We start from the raw sequence: 18,897 nt of genomic DNA on the forward strand, positions 1-18,897 counted from the left end.
CTGAGCCTTTCTGTGGACTCACAAAAGGCCACATTAATGAATTCCTAAGGAAATGGGAAGAAAGAAAACTTGCTGCACACTGGCTAAACTGTGCCGGTCAGCGTCAAGCCAAACTATTCCTAAATCCCAACAGAGGAATATCTGACAAGCTTCTCTCACTAAACAGAGTAGATCTGCGTCTTTTGACAAGATATCTTACAGGTCACTGCAACCTGAGGTATCATCTAAATAATATTGGTCTATCTGAGAAAAATGTCTGCCGCTTTTGCGAAATGGACATAGAAAGCTCGGAACATGTGCTTTGTGAATGTCCTGCGTTGGGCAGACAGAGACTTCATCACCTTGGTGGTATCGTAGTATCTCCATGCAATCTTTGGAACAACAAACCTAAAATTGTGCTAAAATTTTTAAAAAGCCTAAAACTCTAGGGATATATATTAAAATAGGCCTTTCACAATAGAACAGCTCTGGTCGCAGTGCGTAATGGCCTTCTAATAATAATAATAAACTACCTATGGAGTCAAAGTCGCACCTCATATGTGAGTGAGCCTTCGTCTTGCGAGAGCTGCACATTCGCAGAGAAATGAAATGGGGACGCAGACGATAGTGCTCTGCACAGAATCCAATACGAATTCGTAGTTTGTCTTTCCAGATTTAAGAACCTGTTGCTGCTTCTCTAGAAAGAAGGCTAAATTGCTTTGCCTACCTCTGGCTTGGATTGTCCATGCAGTGTCGTATGAATTCGGTGTTCTCCCAGTCCGTGATAATTTCCTTAATGGGCTTTGGTTAGCCCGCAAAAGGGTTCCCGTTCATGGGACTTTGATGTAGCGCTTAATTTCACTAGACTGTCAAGGTATGCGTTGCCGGATTGAGCTTCACTTCCTGGTACCCAGTTTAGCAAGACGGTTTTCCATGCTCCTTCAGCACAGAGAAGCACTCCTCAACGAGTTTAGATATTATTGAGTTTAGATGTTACTGCAGTGCTCATGGGGTTGCCTGGCTGTCTAACAAAATACAGATGCATTTCGAAGTAGTACCTCCTCGTAGGAATTCTCGGTCGCATTCTCGTGGATCTGAGTTTGAAATACTTTGGGATAAAAAAAAATATAAATATATTTTAGCCTTAGTACTCTTATGGTAGTGCCCTTGTGTACGAGTATCATGATAGGGAAGGGGTGTGTTCTCTTTTTTTGTCGGTACAAAGACACAATAACGTCCATTGTACTGCACTCGGATTCCCTTTTAATTTTCTTTAAATCTACCCGACTTCCGAAGAAATCTGAATACAATTTGTGGTGCCAAGGAGCCAAATGTGTTCTCCTAGGGGCACTGAATGCAACAATGATTCAGATTCTTATCGCCTCAGCTATGCCGAAGAATTGGCATTTAATTTTCCTGTTGCAGTTCTTTGCCTAGTTTTAGGCATATTAAGGGAGCATAGGGAGTATTGGTTTTACAATAGTGGTAAAGAACCAGTAAGTTCTTCTGGAGGGCAGACCTCATGTTTTACCAAAACTATTTGTGGAGGCGAAAAAATCCCTCGTCGCCTTCTTGGTATTTGCTACTAAGTGAGCATTCTAGGTGAGAATTCTGATTCTTGTAGTCCCTAGACGCAGTTCTATCGTAGATCCATGCATAGAAGTCCAACCTTAAGATGGTTTAGCTCCATATCATCACAATTTTTTTACAGTGGGCTAAGGTTTCCATTTTCTGGTTAGAAGCGCTCTTACTTAAAATATTGTGCATAAATAGAGTTCAAATTCTAATACTATTTTCAGGAATCTATAACAAAATTTAGCCATCAATCTAAAAATTATTCCACAGATTCCACAGCTGATATTTAGAACCGAAATAAACTGAAAGATCGGTTGATCCCGAGTTCCATATGCGCAGCTAACATTAAACATCAAATGGTAACGATTTTTTTTATAGTGGTTATCCCTCCCTCAGAGTGCATTTCATCATCCCTCGAGCGACCCCATCTACCCGTTGCCAGAAGGATTTTTCCACTTTGCACATTTACGCACTAATCTAGCGCCCGCTCAGTTGACGCGTGGCCCATCTTTCCAGGAGTAGACCACGGGTTCTCAAGGAAACCCCAACCCCCTCATTTTGCGATGAAACCATCTACAGGATCCGCTGTCTAGCCAGCTCATCAGTGCAGCAGTTCCCTCTACGCCGCTGTGACCGAAAATCCAAATGAGTCTAATATCGAAGTATTTGGATCCCATCAAGAGAGAAGTCAGCCATTCCATGACTAATTTCAAACGCTCAAACAGCAAGCTCAAGGCCCTAATTGCCGCTTGGCTAACGGTGTAGATATTTACATCCTTTAAAGTAATTACAGAAGTAAGCAAGCAATCTACTGCTTCCGGCTACTTCCACTTGAAAAACACTACAGTGGTTCGGATGCCTAAATTTGAGCTTGATGTGCAGCTCCTCGCAGAATACTACCCCACCAACACCTCCCTTGAGGGAATATGCATGGGCAAAGTTCCGCTCGGAACTAGCGAGGGTGCACAATGATCCAACAGCATGGGGATGAACTCAAAGTTTTTACGAGTACTAGAGTGTCCGCAACTTTAAGACGGACATCACGATTTAGAGAATAAACATTCGACAAATGATATTCGCGCCAAATATACGGATATATTATTTTATTTTCTTTTTAAGTTTTTACATCGACGTTTTATAGAAGGCTCCCAAATCGCGTGAGATTATCGTAAGATCGATAATGATGACCGGAGCCCTATGTCTACAGATTGGATTATAACGGTGAAATGGTCTCCCTCTTCGAAGGTCATAATTAATTCCACATAAAATACGTAGTAATCCAGATTCCAATGGATTACAAGTTTCTCCCAAGTCTCATCCATAAGTCGTTGAAGTGTAAGTAAATACAATAACTGTTGGGGCATCTGCGGAGTGGTAGAAAAGCCTATAAAAGAAGATGAAATGGCACGCTTCCGATTATGAGTGCCGCTGACAATTGAATGAGGTGCTCCTCTCTTTTCGTATTTCGGATATTTGCCTTTAGCTGATGGAGGTAGTGCTACTTGTTTTTAAAAACACCACCTTTCGAAATGCAAAAACTGAGTAAATCAAAAAGCCTTTGACATTTAAGAAAATACTTTCAAAAAAATTCTTCAACATTTTCCATTCAAAAATATTTTTTCGGCATACAAATAGCTACCAAATTTTCTGTTCCTCTTTAGAATATTACCGAAGGTGAGTAAATTTGCAACTATTTGGCCAATTAATAATTTATTAATATTTCCTTTTGCTTTTTTTAGAAGTTCGAAAAAACTCAAAATGTGCTGCGGTCCCTGTTGTAGCCCGTGCTGTGGTCCCTGTGGCCCCTGCTTTAGTCCGTGCTGCGGTCCGTGCGGACCATGCGGACCATGTTGTGGTCCTTGTGGACCCTGCTGCGGCCCTTGCGGACCTTGTGGGCCATGTGGCCCTTGTGGACCCTGCTGTGGCCCTTGCTAGGCGTACAGCGAAAAAGGCAGAACAGTAGAAGGCGATAAAGCTTCTGCTTCCTCTTTTCAGTCCAAATTCATCCTCTGGGATTTAAAGAGCAATTGTTAAAACGGTTAATTGGCACAGAGCGCTAAGCGTTGAAATTAAGTGAGCGCAATTTAATTTATGTACATACTTACAGTCAGCTTGAATTTTTGCATGGTAATATTAACTGGTTGCTTTTTTTCTTTTCAGTTTAAAGTGCTTCTAATACGAGCTTTTAAGGAAAAGGCCTTCCAATGATGGTCATTTAGTCTACATAAAGAGGACTGAAAGAGAATTCCGTGCAGCCACGAACTAATCTCCTATATTCGACTTCTTTCGGCTACATTTTTCTTTTTTATTTTTAATAAAAGTGTAATTACTTTTATTAAAATATAGTTTTTCATTCAAACTGTGTGACTTTGAAAATTGGAATTTAATGGTTGAGGTAATTCGGGTAAGTGAACTCATTTGAATTCGTCCAGACTTCTACAAGTAAGTATAAACTGCGAATAATGTAGATTTGGTTTCACACGACTTTCGCCTGGAGTGCTCGCATACGGCGAAGCTGAAGATTGTTTGGATTGAATGCTCCGTAATCGTTTTAAGTGATGTATTGTAGAGAGTCTTGAGATACTTCCAGGAGGGAGAAAGTAAACAAATTCAGAGTAATCGAGCAGCCTATAAGTTGCTATAAGCCATGAAATATCCCAACTAAAGCCAACTTCTCGCCAGTTATTTTCTGGCGAAGTTTAGAAATAAGAGCGCATGGAGATTTGTATTTATTTGTATTTGAGCTCAATAATACTTCAATGGAGCCTATGCAAAGTCACTTCCTTATATGACCTTATTTCAGCTTGGCCGATATAAGGGCGTGATCAGTTGAATATGGATCAAAATTATTATCGCTCCACAGCTTTCTAGGAAAGTATACTTTTATTAGCAGGCTGGTACCGAAAAGGAAGGAAACTGTGGCTACTCAGCCAGCGGGGCTAACCTTTTGGGGAAGGTTTCAGTCTAGAGCAGTGATTCCCAAAGTGGTCTATATCGACCCCTGGGGGTCTATGACAACCTGCAAGGGGTCTGCGTCAGCGAAAAAAAAATTTGGGGGAAACGTCAAGTGTAAGAACGGATATCAGCAATTCTGGCTGCAAAACAACATACCCGTTACTTATCCCGTATTATGGAATATAGCGAGGAAATTTTTAATTTGTTTTCCATAGTCATACCTACTGGAAAAGGGGTTCAGCGCTGTTACCAATCTCCTAACGAAAAAAAGAAACCCTTACCCTAAGATTAACCCTTACAAAATTGACGCCAAATGCTGATAATTTATTATTAATGCATCAGGTTCATCCTTCTCACCAAAAATATTGACTTATTGCTTATGTTATTTTATTTATAGTTTATTTTCTGTTACGTACAATATATTTTACATAACAGATACAAAATTTTATTTTGAGTAGTTTTAATTTAAATTCAATTATATTAATATTCAATTAATAAATGTATAAATTAACATGTGTTTTTACTTTAAGTTTTTAGTACTAAACTTCACTACAGTTAGAAATTTACAGGAAATCAATATCAGGTAAGTAGGGGGTCTACCCAACACGGAAAAACATGGCAAGGGGTCTACGACACAAAAAAGTTTGGGGAACTCTGGTCTAGAGGCTCAGTTGTGGGAAGACTCAGAAAACGAGCCCGGCAAACACTGTTTTTGCATTTTTGCGGATGGCTCCAGGACCGAGCATGGCTCCGGCTCTGGGGCCTACGTCGAATCTAGCGGGACAAAACTGCACTTTGCTCTTGGAATGCATGCATCTGTGTTTCAAGCGGAGGTGTATGCAATTCAAGAAGCGATGGACTTTGTTGTGGAAAAACGATGGAGAGGCAGATCTATATGTGTCTGCAGCGACAGCCAAGCTGCGCTTATGACCTTAGACAGCCCTCCAACCACATCAGGGGTAGTCAAGTCCTGTAAATCCAGGCTGAACTATGTCGGTAGACATAATAGCCTGATGCTAACATAGGTCCCGGGACACGTGGGTATCGCGGGTAACTAGACCTCTGACTCCTTAGCTAAGATGGGTTCTGAGGCCAACTTCTTTGGCCCAGAGCCCGTTTTGCCACTCCCTTCTGCAGCCATCACAGCCACGGTTAGCAAATGGGTAACTACCACCCACAAGCGAGCTTGGCTGGCTGAGAGAGGCTGCAGATGGACTAAACAGATGTTACCTGCCATATCCGATCGACTGTCGCAAACCCTTCTGTCATTAAGCAGAGGGGAGTGCATACGGCTGGTTGGACTGTTGACGGGCCACTTTCTGTGGGCAAAGCACTTGGAAAGTTGGGCATCTCAGACAGTGTACTCTGTCCAGCTTGTGAAGAGGAGTATGACACGGCGGACCACTTCCTGTGTGTTTGCCCCGCTTTCGCTCGAATCAGGTTTGAGGTCTTTGGCACTGATATGTTAAGAAGCGACCATCTTGGCTCCTTGGCACCACAAGATCTACTCAGGTTTCTTCGGAGATCCGGTAGATTTAAAGAAAATTAAAAGGGAATCCAAGTGTAGTACAATGGACTTAATTAATGGCTGAGTGCTGCACTTGCTAGTTGTCCCGACAAAACAAAAAAAAAACAAAAGAGTCATCACTCACCGAACAGTGTGGCACTCTGACAGTTGGCGCGTGATGTCTTTCTAAGCCATCGTTGTGTGTAAAGGAAGGGTGTCTAATGAACTCAAACTCTGCAACTGCCTTTCAATCAGAAGTGTTCGCCGTTTCTGAGGATGCGAGGAGCTACTACAAAGGAGAAAACGGGAGATGAGATCACTTCCGTTAGGCAAGCAACTATGAAGGCCTGCTCGGATGTATAGATAAACTTCAAGATAAGTCGCGCGGACATATACAGACTGAGCGAGCTTGGCGGGTCCAACTACTTCTATATTACAATTATGTGAGTGCCACGAATAAACGAAAAATCCCCGAAGCACTTAAAAGAATTGGTTTAGTAGAGAAATACAGTGGTCCACAGCCGGCAATAGGGTGCAGCTCAGAACGCACAATGCTGTATTCAACCGTTTTAGGCAAGATAAGCACTGTATCTACTCCCATAATTTGAAGAGCTGCGGCAGTCTAACATGCTCCTTGACTCCCCATATAGCGACTAAACCAAACTTCTGCTGAATTTCTTTTCACCATTGAGGAACGGTTTTGATAGTTGCTCTCTAGATCCAAGAAGCTGAAGTAGAGCTCAAAGTAGTAAGCAGAAATTCGGTGCTTTTGTTGGTATAATCACGCGATCCATTGCTTTGAAGGAATATGGTTCGGTAAAATAACCTTCATGCCTTGCGCTCCTATGGAGTTCAGCTCTAAGGACTTTATTCGCTTTACTAAAGCAATGGTCCAGCTGCTCGAAACTCAGAGACTTCACTATAATCCCATGTCATTCCATTTGGCACCTTAGGTTAGGTTAGGTTATGGTGGTAGTCGGTCTGCACGACCAACTCACTTAGACCTTACAGGTCCGTTGTGATATCACTGTGCTACACGGGAACCTCATTTATCTTCCTTCGTGGAACCATTTTGTGGCTCTTATGAAACGTAGTATTGATGCCAACCCCACGCCAGACAGTTCTGTAAGAGAATTAAAAAAACACCTTAATCCCATGTCAATGGGTCGGCGCTTATTTCTACAGAAAATTAGAAAAAATTCATAAGGTATCTTCTAAGCTTTAACTAAACATAACCGAAGAAATTTTTTCAAAATTTTTTATTTTAATAATATTTTATCATAAACAAATGGTATGAAATATGCACCGCGCAGTAATTTCATAAAAAACGGGCCGAACACGAACGACCATCGACATGGGATAAGGGGTTCAGAATCATAGGAGGAATCATGGCCTAATGTGGACTGTTGGCTTGACAAGAGGAAGGCACATTGCAGTACAAACAAAAGCTATTCGCTATGATAAATGTAGTGTCCACATGCAACGAGTGTATACTAGCATTAAAGCGCCGAGTGGTACTTCGTAAGAGAATCTACATACTTTTTCTTCTAAATTCACCTCTATTAAAAGGTAGATGAAGGACTTCATGTTGTCCCAAACATGTTTTCTCTGCTCAATCCTTCAAAATAATCAACTTCTTTCAGTTTTCAAAACTTGTTTTTTATTCATTTCAAAAATTTTCGGCTCATCAAATGAAGCAAAATTTGCTGTCTGACTTTTTTCAAAAGCACTAAAAAGTGAGTAATACAAAATCGAAATTACCGTTAAATAATTATAAACCCCTTTCCATAAATTTTAGCGCACTTTCTAAGTAATCAACAAAAATAGCAAAATGTGTTCTGGCTGTAGCCCTGGCTGTGGTCCTTGCTGCTGCTCGCCTTGTGTCTGCCCTTGCCGATATCTGAAGCGAACAGACTTCTGCTGTAGCTGGCCATGCCCTTGCAAGGCACATTGCTACAATACGCCACCCAAGTGTTGCTGCTAGGTAGCCGCTTGAGAAATAATGCAACGGCGCAAACGGCCAGAATTGTTTTTAATAGAATTTAAAATGCTTTTGGATTTAGAAATTTTAAGTTAAAAATAAAGTAAAAAATTTGTAAAAGCACTACAGAGGTCTAAAAAATTTCGAATTTGTTTAGGATGAAACCCGTGAATTGTGGTGCATCTTACAGGAGTTACAATCTGTGACTATTTATGATTTCACGTTGTTTTAGTGGCATGGATCCAACTGGCCCGGGAAAGAGTTGAGCGGTTAGTGGTGCTCGAAGAGGAAAGCTGGAGAATGTTTATTTGTGGCACAGCTCTTTCGAAAAGTTTTCCTTCGGAAGCAATTCTTTCAGCCTCGAAGCACCTTTAGATGCTTTGAAGCGGAACGATTTGTGAATGACGGCTCACGTCTGCATATACTCCAACTGCTTTTCGAAGGGTTCGTACAACTGTAGGTACATTCAATTGCAGAAAGAACTCAAGAGACGCGCCACAAATTGAAAGCGATACTCCACGTGAATCTACTAGAGTTACATATGCCACAATATAGCGTCGTAAATAGTGACTAGTAAAATTCCAATGCGAGATTTTTTGGTCACTGACCCGCCAACGTAGACTCAGTTTCCCCTTTCTAAGATAATTTTATATCCACCGAGACTTTAAATGTTTTTTAAAGGGAAGCAATTGAGATAACAATGAGCTAAAAGACGAGTCCATTTTCAGTCACGTAAGTTTCAAGTGTATGTAAACAATGTAGAAATTTCCTGATAGGCGTGCCTACAAAAATATTAAGGTAAATAGAGCTGATAGCTCAGTTGGAAAGTAGAATTTCATCCACGGCGCACTTCTACGCTTTTCTTATGAAAAGATGCCAACCCATCTATAAGCCGATAAAAATGAAAAGAAATACGAAATTTTTAATTGTCGATTTCAGACTTTAAGCTAAAGCCCATCATATAACTGAAGGTGATCCAAGCTCAAAGCCTTGCTCTAAACATGGACTACCCCTTTTCGATTTTTCAACCCAACTGGGACAGTTGAGAAGACATCTTCTCTGGGCCAACTTGGGTTTAATCAGTGATTTCCTCAAGCTTCGTTCAATCACGACTTATCCTTATACATATTTAAAGTACTTTTTATTATAAAACTCATGAACGAATTCAACACTGAATTAATGCATCTGTCTTCATCTCAGGCATGCTCATACCATTACCTTGCAAGTAGATGGAAAGGTAAGCAGACGGTGAAATGTGCACAGAATATAACGTCTTTGGCAGTCTCTTATATTCTTGCTCCTAAGCGCACTGAGCATGGCTAACCATGGTTTGAAAAGCTGATTGTTCTTCTGGGGATGAAGTGGGCCAATCTGCCGATGGTAGCGGTAAAGAACGAAATCTCAAATGTTTAATGGTACTCACTCTGAAGTGCCTCGAAGTCTGCTTAGGAACGAGCGCAGCTTGCATACAAAGTATAGGTAAACATTTGATGAAAACATATTTAATTTGGATATTACCATAAAATCATAAGAATTTTCAAGCAATCCTATTGAAAAAGGGAAAGCTTTGCCAACGGCTTAGAAGCGGATTTTTCAAGACACGAAGGCGCTTTAGTAGGCTGATTCCATAAGATTATTAAAAGTGCGCGTGCAAACTTCCTTAATGGCGTTTAGAGTTAAATAGTGGTGTTCTTAGAGGAATGGTTAAAAGCCGGCTGGGGTCAAGTGAAGGCCGAAACGAGGTTGCGAAACCATCGGGACTGTATTTGTGTCAGGCAATTCACAAAATTGTATGGCATACCGCAGTTCAATAGTTTGCTAGATTTAGATCTGTCACCGAAACACTCGATGAAGGTGCACTAAAAATGCGATCTAGCCTTAGTAAACGCTCGCATATGGCCGACACTTGGCGAGTTTTTCAGGACAGTGCGTCCATCGCCGATTCCATTCAGTGAGAGCATGCTAATGGCGGGCCACTTTCTGTGGGCGAAGCACATGGAAAGGTTGGGCATCTCAGACAGTGTACTCTGTCCAGCTTGTGAAGAGGAGGATGAGACGGCGGACCACTTCCTGTACGTCTGCCTCGCCTTCGCTCGAATCAGGTGTGAGGTCTTTGGCACTGATGTGTTAAGAAGCGACAATCTTGGCTCCTTGGCACCACAAGATCTACTCAGATTTCTTCGGAGATCGGGTAGATTTAAAGAAAATTTAAAGGGAATCCAAGTGTAGTACAATGGTTCATGTTTGAGTGCTGCACTTGCTAGTTGGCCCGACAAAAAAAAAAAAAATGCTACGACATACACTCATATCGGGGAACATTTTCTGGGACGCTTTTTATGCAACCCCTATACCTTCTCAAAGAGATTGTTGATGAAAAGGTTAAGTAGAAGAATACTTAACACGCTTGGTAGTGCATTTTTAACAGATGTAGCGGGTATAGCGCACCTTAAACTAACGAAGCTTGACTCGTTTATGAAAGTCGCAAGATGGTTGAAAAGGGATCCCATAGTATAAGGAAGAAGTTCCAGTGGTATCACAACGGACCTAGAGGACAGGTCTAAATGTGTCATATTGGCATCTACTCATGTTGGTGAAAGGTAAAAGGAGGCAGCTGCACTAAAGCTAACCTATGACTTTCGCAAGCCCGATTGCTGAGTTCCAGCCAAGGCCACGTATAAAGCGAAGTTTGGGTAAATAAAACTTACTTCTGCTACAAGTGAAAAGTTTTTCGACCGGTGATTGGTACCAGACTCTTAATGTAGCTCAGATGGTAGATGTGGCTCAACAGATAGCTACAGCGGAAATAAAATAAACTACTGCAGTAAATGACACTAATACCCAGGTTGGATCAAGGCTGAGATGCGGAATGCTGAAACTAAAAAAAGCTAATTTAAAAAATGTTGATAACCATTTAAAAGATCTATACGTTAGATCTGATTTATCGCTTCTACAGCTGGGTAGAGAGAGCTTCCTTCTGAGGTAAAAAAGTATTACTTACTAGACCAAGATTAAAATTATGGATACTGGAGCAAGAGCTGATGTATCACGATCTAAAAGAAAGGTTTAAAGTAAGAATAAAAATATTATACTCTTGTTGAGGGAATAATCAGAGCACGCCGAAAATCCACAAGCACGATACTGGGAAACGTTTAGGTATCCTTTTGGTGATCTTTCTTACGATTGCTTGGTTTCAGCCAGTACTTTCGGGTACTTTGGTGAACTTTGGGTATGCGAATGAAGCCACAGACGTGGCGCAAAGTAGTTTGCCCACAAGAAACACTCAGTGCCATTCAATATTTTCAAAAACTTAAAATCACTAGCTCTGCCCTACTTCTCAAATTACTCTACTGAAAATTTGTACAAAACTTTCAGTCTCGAATTTAAAAATTACTTAAACACATAGAAAAAATCTTTTGAAAAAGGTAATTAGCAAATAATTAGCCACTTCTATCCAGTAAAAAATTGACACTTATTTACACATGTATATCTCCAATTCTCGCCAACAACAGCCCCAATCCAACTTAAGATGTGCGATCCCTGTGGCTTTTCCGTTGCGCCAGTCGGCCCCTACGGACCAGTAGGACCCTATGGACAAATCACCGCCTGTGGAGCGCATGGTATCTATGGTCCACCGTGCATACCATATTCGCCACCATGCCCACCTTGCTGCAGTTCAGGCTGCGCTCCACCACCATGCGATCCGTGTGCCAATTGCTGCCCCAGGCCATGCTGTCCCTGAAATGCTGAAAAAGTGGACAAATAATATGGAAAACGAAATCTTGCATCTTGAGTGGGAGTGGGGCAAAAAAAAGTTCAAGCATAATTAATAGTCTAAGGGAAACAGCAATATTAAGATCGATCAAAATGGGAAAAAATTTTTGCTTTGCGGTGGCCTTGAGTTTAGGAGGTATCGTGGTACATTTGTAGTCCTATGATTTCCTTACGTGGGTATTGAATTGAAGGCTAACCGCCGAAGCTTTCAAATAATTATAATATATTGATCTTGGTTGTTTCCTGGAATAAAATAAATGCCGTAGAAATGTACGAAGGATATTTTACTGGTAGGCTGGCTTACTGATTAGGTTAAATTTATTGAATGCTGTGAAAGGAACAAAGAAAAACGTCACTAGGAACGCATTATGATGCTTAGATCTTTCTAATCTCATGGACCTTATGTGAGAGTGCTTAGACTCTCTTGGGATTGCTAAAGAAGTGATTCTACATGAACTTTGAGAGCTAAACATTCAAAGAAAAGGTCATTTGATGTTTCGGCTAATGATTCATCGTTCCGCGGAAAGGTGTGAACTCACTTTACTAAGCACTATACGTTTGTTATCTTCATACGTCTGATTGGTACATTGTGTACACGTTGTTAGTATCAAGTTTCATCACTTATCCAATATATCATTTGGTATTTTTTCACAAATGACCTACTTTAGCTTTAAATCCTTTGTAGAGCTTTTGACAGTGATCTTGCTTCTTAGCAAAATACTTTCTTCTTGATTGGCGCGATAAGCACTGACGCGATTTTGGCCGAGGCAATCCATTTCATTCTCGCGCTAACCGTCGGCAGTTGGACATACCAAGTGAAGTCAAGTCCTTTCCATTTCTGGAAGAGGCCTTCCTCTTCCTACCACCAGCTGGTACCCGATCGAATACTTTCAGAGCCGGAGCATTTGAATCCATTCCATGACTGGGTCATGTACTTGTACTTTTACCTTAGGTTAGATTAGGTTATGGTGGTAGTCGGCCTGTACGACCAACTCGCTTAGGCCTTACAAGTCCGTTGTAATATCACTGTGCGATACCACTTTTACTTTACTCATGGATTTATTGGTGGTAAGCCTTTGAAGAGCGTTTAAGAAATATGTCAGTTGATAGGAAGCAGTTTTAGGGATTTAAATACTGACTTACCAACTTAAACCAACTCTAAGTTTTACATCAGTTGCTCTTTTAGTAACTTCCTAGTATGCTAATCAGCTCCTTAGTTTTTTTGGCCTGCCGAAACTTCCTCTCGGTGACAGGTAGACGGAATTTCGAGGGGAAATCAAGAAAATTGCTGTTTAGCGTGCTCCAATTTAAAACAAAGTTTTAAGAATTATAGGCATAGTCACACATGTGAACAGCAAAAAACTAATTCCAGCTACTCATTCTGCCAGAATGAAAATCAGACGGAGGTCTCTTTTATTTACCCAGTCTATTGCTGTGAGTATTTCATAATATTCCGCTAAAAGACCGCCAGAAAGCCATATGCCTTACTGCGGGTAATCTGTTTTGGGCAAAAAGGGTAACCTAAGTTACGGAGAACTATAGGGTGGGCCATGTAAAGTTTGCTTTTTGAATCGGCTATAAAAAAAAAATAATCAATATTTTTTCAAACTTTTATTTTTGTTTTGAAGATTGAACATCGTCATTTATGAATGAAAAATAATATCGTTCAAATGACTGCTACGACTGGCTTTACAGTAGGCCATTCGATCAACCCAATTTTTAAGCACATTTTCCAATTTCATGAATGGCAACTTCGATTTCGTGTTTTAAAGCATCAATCGTCTCTGGATGGTTCGCATAGCATTTGTCCTTAACGACTCCCCACAAAAAATAGTCCAATGGGCTTAAATCACAGCTCCGAGGCGGCCAATTGATATCGGAACTTCGGCTGATTATTCGGTTTTCAAAAACGGTAGCCAAAAGTTCGAGTGTAACTTTGGCAGTGTGACAACTTGCACCGTCCTGTTGAAACCAAATGTCGTCCATGTCATCCTCTTCAATTTTTGGAAACAACTCGTTGAGCATGTCACGGTAACGTTCGCCATTTACTGTACCCGCGGAAGAAGAAGAAGACTCACCACTTTGGAAATAGGTTTTCAATATTTCCCAATTTTGTTCAAGCGTATAGCGTCCCATTTCGTAAATGTCAAACCTTTAAGTAAATTATGAACACATTTGACATGTCATTTGTGTTACCATTCTCAAAAAATAGGTGGTTCAAAAAGCAAACGCTATATGGCCCACCCTGTACAACAGAAGCTTAGAAATAAAATAACGCTAAAAAAAAACCGTACAGGATGTTCTATGTTATATCAAACCTCAGAATTCCAGACATATAAGGAAACCACTAATAATTTATATATCAGAAGCCTTCTAATTTTTATAGAGCTTTAAACTTGCAACTTGCAAAAAGTTCAAACGAACTGAGTATGCAAAAGAACATCATAAAAATATTTTAAAATCAACCTTAGTGGACCTTAAAAAATTAGCCAAAAATTTAGGATTTAGGGAATATTTGCTCATTGTGTGAAAGCAAAGTTCTGGAAAAAGGATTCTCATTATCTCGAAAATCCGAAAGAAGTGGCAGCCATGCTAAAGAAAGATTCGAGCATTTTGGGAAGGAAATTGGCTAAAATGGTCGGTGTTGAGAAATTTGTGTGCGAAGGTCAATGAACACGTGAAAGGTATAAAAATTCTGGAAAAATCACCGTGAAAAATTAACTCGTAAAATGGCGTGCAAAAATGGCAAAGCAAACTTTTTTTTATAGATTCTAATGTTATTTCTTTCTTGCTTACAATGCGTGCATTGCTTTATTTATTTATTATTAAAAAAATGAGGCTGTATTTGTAAACTTTTTAGTCCTTTATCAAAGATGATATATTACCAGGTTTGCTACTTAGCTATGGCGAAAAAGAATCTTGTGAGGGGAACTTTGTCCATCACGTCACCAGGGGATTCGGCAGCCGAATTCTGCACGATTATTTCACTCACTCATCCAATCAGTCGTTGTTCAGATGGTAACGAAGTGTCATTGTTTGATTTTTTTCGTATATCACCAACATAATTTCAGTATTTTTGTAAACACACCTCAAGTGACGTCAGCCCATCAGCTTATTATGTCGAATTCGCTCAGAACCGAATAACGGTCTGTTAAAGAGGTAACTTTTGAAATCTTTTCACCGTGCGTACAGAGAAGCTTAACAGTCGATTCGGAGTGATATACAGGTATAACCATTTTTTGTCAGAAGTTTTCGGGGAATTAAAGAAAGCCAACCCCTCAAGATGAATCATCCCTCACCTATGTAGATAATGCGAGCTCTCACAAGAGATTTTTTGAGCACTCATCATGGATCATCAGCCTTACAGCCCTGAATTAGCACTTAATGATTTCTGACACAGAACGGTGTTTACTGTTCTAACTACCAATAGGGAGCTGCTCAAAAAATTAAAACTAAACTATAATTATACCTATATGAAACAGGTATTTTTTTTACACGGTATTATTTCCTTCAGTGGTATCAATTGCTCTGATCTCGAAATTTAACTAAGAAAGCTACCTTCTTCCAAAGAAGAATCTAACCTTTGAACCCCGTTATATGCCTGAGCCATCTCCAATCGAGACCAAAATTTATACTACACATTCTTGATTATTGAAATATCTATGGAGGGGGTGAGACTAAAAAAAATTCTTACTTAAGTTTTAAGAACCATCTTAAGGGGGGAAACCGGTTTAGATCGATCAAAAAATCGATGTTTTTTTATTACATAAATCGTTAGTATAACTACTTAAGAATATGTGGTAAAAATTTTAAAGCGAAATTCGCTTTATTCCCGATTCTATGAGCACTTAAGTGACTGTTCGTCGGTTCCGCACCGTAGCGCGCGTTAGTTAGAACGACGCTTTTCTCGAAACTACTTTTTTTCAACTGGTAGTGCCCACCACCAGTAGCTTAAAAAGTTATCGACCAATCGTTCTAAAATTTTTCGGGATTTTTTCTTTATCAATTCTTATCTATGTATATGAACCTAATTCTGGGATTATATTATTATTGAAAATATGGTTTTTTAAACAAAATAAATGAAAAAATATGGTATAAAAATCTACTTTGTGTTCAAGCGCCTCAAAAGCATGCAATTTTCAATATTTTTTTACCACAATTAGCTTCGTATTCTTAGGAAATATGTTGTTAATAAAAAAAAAATTGCTGTTGATTTCAGAGAAAAATTGCAACTTCAGGAATTCTCACCAGCAAGACACTTGAATGGCGATCGTCCATGGACAGCACGCTCTAACGCCACTATCTCCCGCGGAAATAGCTTAAAAAAAATTTAAAAGTGTACCTAAAAATATAAATAAAATATCCTCTAACTTAAACAATTTCTGATTATTTCTTCTTTGTTCAAAAGATTCTCGAAAAACACCAAATTTTTGGCTTCCTAAACCGAAATAAGCAAAAAGGTAAAAGGCCACTCCTCGGTGGCCAAATCAGTTCTAAGTCCCAGGGTGAATTTCTGTGCTGAAAAAGATTATAATAAAAAACTAACCGTTATTCGGAATCGGCATCAAGCTATATCGTGAGGTCATCTCTCGGAAGGATAACATCAAACGGCATATCACAAATCAGAGATGATTTATGCACGCGCATAAGATAAGAATGCACACGCTAGTCTATTAGTAATTCTTATATCAATTCGGTAAGTTAAAATTAAGCCTCGTCATATGGAAAGTCTACAATTCTACGCAGAAGTTGATTAAGAAGGCCGATAATCAGTTCAGTTGCCAACGTATCGAACTAAACCCAACTTTCGTCAATAACCAGCAGTTAAAACAACTCCCGTTTTTAGTTTATGGTCTATTATTTATTGGCCAATATTTGTTTGCTCACACTCAAAATTTAATTTGCACAATTCTCATGTTCTGCTATGTACATATGTATGTATGTATCCATATGCACTTAGCTCTTTCAGCATTTTTACACCATCTTAGCAAATTCCAGTACGTTTGGTGTCTGCAGCAGAAGCGGGTACCAACAACTTACACCTTCATGGTGCTTGCAAACAGACATCCTTTCAATTCGTTCACACGATGATGGTCTTTCAGCCGAAATAGAAACAGCCCGTAGGGCAGCAAATATTAGACTCGCCGCAGGGCTTACGACACTCGAGACAAGAACCATATGAACCGCTCGGCCCACATGGCCGGGAACATCCGCAGGGGCCACACGGTCCACATGGATTGCACGGACCGCAGGAGGGTGCGCATGGAGAACAACACATCTTCGGACGATTTTTTAATTGGTATTGCTGCAAAAAATGAAAGAAAAAATAAACCAAATTCAAATGCAGACCACTCACTCAGCAGATTCTGCGCAATTCAAATTACTTACAACCAATTCAGAATTCACTAGTAGACAAAAAAAAAATGTGCAAACAAAAATTTTGAGTGGGCCTATTGTACGAGGAAAAATTTTGTTCTGATGAAAAAATTTGAATTTTAAAAAGCGATCATGACTATGTTGAAATATTTTTCGTTGCATGGAGATATGTAATCATAGTTGTTACAGTATTTTGCGCAAGTGAATTTGTTTTGCTAATTTCAGAAATACGAGGTGTACCTAGTAAATAAAGAGGCCGCTGCTGCTATGGTCGCAGCGTGTAAATCCCATCGAACGCCAGCTGTTTAGCGTGAAGTCTGCTCTTTCGAATGGTGTTTTTCTCGTTTCTGTAAACAGGCCGGTAGTAGAGTTAATTCGTTCCCTATTGTCTGCCAAGAGGTTTTCAGCCAAGCACATAATTCCAGTGCTAGACTGAATATCATATTCGAGAGATTTTGAGCCATGAGATTTCAGTTTGCTTTCTAGACTGAAATCTGCATTAAAAGTATGGCGGTTTGAGTCCAAAAAAGCTGTGAAAAACAGCGGCCTGCTTGACGCAGCAGAGAAGCTTACAGAAGAGAGCCTCCAGTATTATTATGAATAGGGGAAACCCAACTAGAAACTTTGGTAAGGCGGTGATTAGGCGCCAATAAGGCAGGCCGCATTCCAAATTTGCGCCTCATAAGGCAGCCAAGTCCCGAAAGGTCACACATCTGCCTCATTAGGCGCAGTTTCAAAAAACCGAACTTCGGTAATACTCCGGATGCCCTTCTACAAATCAGTTAGGGATTCCAATTTATACCTAAGTGAGACACTGCCACAGATTTTCGTGACCACAACCAAATTTGGTATTGTTCTGGCATGCCAATCTTTGCCTTGCCTAACGTGGGCCTGGTAAGGTAATAGTGAGGCGTGCCTTAGTAAAGCCTGCCTAATTCGGGCCTAACTGATTCTTCGGCATGCCTTACAGTAATTCTAGTCGAGAAGGCGCATGGTAGGGATAGTAGCGCGGTGTATTTGTTGAACACGCCTGAACGATGACTGGTTTACGGTGGTGTTAGCCGTTTCGAGCTACTGATGAAACTCATCAGGTTTTTCATATCAATGCAAGCGTAGCAACGAGATGAGTGCCAAGATACTTAAATCTTAGCCCAACGGAGGAGGGCAGTTAAGGAGAAAGTGCCCATCCTCTATACAACTGACGCAAAAAGGCCACGAATTAATACTCGGCACACAGGGCATCCACGAAATTTGAGAGCTCGAATTTTGTTAACCTCAGGAGATTCCTCGTGCGCATCCGATCTACTCGTCGCCAGAAAGATTTCACTCCCTTACAAGTTTGTATATTTGTGCAGCGTTTGCAGAGTTGACGCGAAGCCCACCACTCCAGGAGCAGACCTCAGGTAGTCAACGGGATCCCCATTCTCTCGTTTCGAGGGGTAACTACCAAACAAGTCAATTACTTCAAACTTTATAAGCTGTCTGGGGGACGAAGTGGAGTCATCTCAGCACCTTCTCCTCAGTTGCCCTGCTCTCATCGGGCTAAGGTTTAAACATCTGGGCTCTTACTTTTTCGCTACACCAGCGGATATTGCGGATTTAAATATCACACATCTGATGAAATTCATCAGCATTTTGAAGCGGTTAATACAAAAGTAAATCGCCACTATTGGTTGTTATCCTCGAATCTTTTAACCAACAATTTTCATCGAACAAATAATAGAATGCAACCTTTTTTTGATGCGAGCCAACG

The 18,897-nt window shown here is 40.3% G+C and overlaps 4 long non-coding RNA genes across 4 annotated transcripts; 3 read left to right on the forward strand and 1 right to left on the reverse strand.

Moving 5' to 3' along the window:
* Positions 1-3,495: 3,495 nt before the first annotated feature.
* Positions 3,496-3,913, forward strand: LOC129247452 (uncharacterized). The gene is made up of 2 exons (XR_008582557.1): positions 3,496-3,627; positions 3,715-3,913. It is a non-coding gene; the product is annotated as an uncharacterized LOC129247452 (long non-coding RNA).
* A 3,708-nt stretch (positions 3,914-7,621) lies between these two features.
* On the forward strand, positions 7,622-8,117 carry LOC129248561 (uncharacterized). The gene is made up of 2 exons (XR_008582627.1): positions 7,622-7,752; positions 7,815-8,117. It is a non-coding gene; the product is annotated as an uncharacterized LOC129248561 (long non-coding RNA).
* A 3,202-nt stretch (positions 8,118-11,319) lies between these two features.
* On the forward strand, positions 11,320-12,041 carry LOC129248152 (uncharacterized). The gene is made up of 2 exons (XR_008582602.1): positions 11,320-11,419; positions 11,507-12,041. It is a non-coding gene; the product is annotated as an uncharacterized LOC129248152 (long non-coding RNA).
* Positions 12,042-16,607: 4,566 nt separating this feature from the next.
* Positions 16,608-17,309, reverse strand: LOC129248090 (uncharacterized). The gene is made up of 2 exons (XR_008582594.1): positions 17,157-17,309; positions 16,608-17,073 (listed from the first exon to the last, which is right to left on the reverse strand). It is a non-coding gene; the product is annotated as an uncharacterized LOC129248090 (long non-coding RNA).
* Positions 17,310-18,897: the final 1,588 nt, after the last annotated feature.

The sequence above is a fragment of the Anastrepha obliqua genome, chromosome 5, assembly GCF_027943255.1.
Source record: "Anastrepha obliqua isolate idAnaObli1 chromosome 5, idAnaObli1_1.0, whole genome shotgun sequence".
NCBI classification, from domain to species: Eukaryota; Metazoa; Arthropoda; class Insecta; order Diptera; family Tephritidae; genus Anastrepha; species Anastrepha obliqua.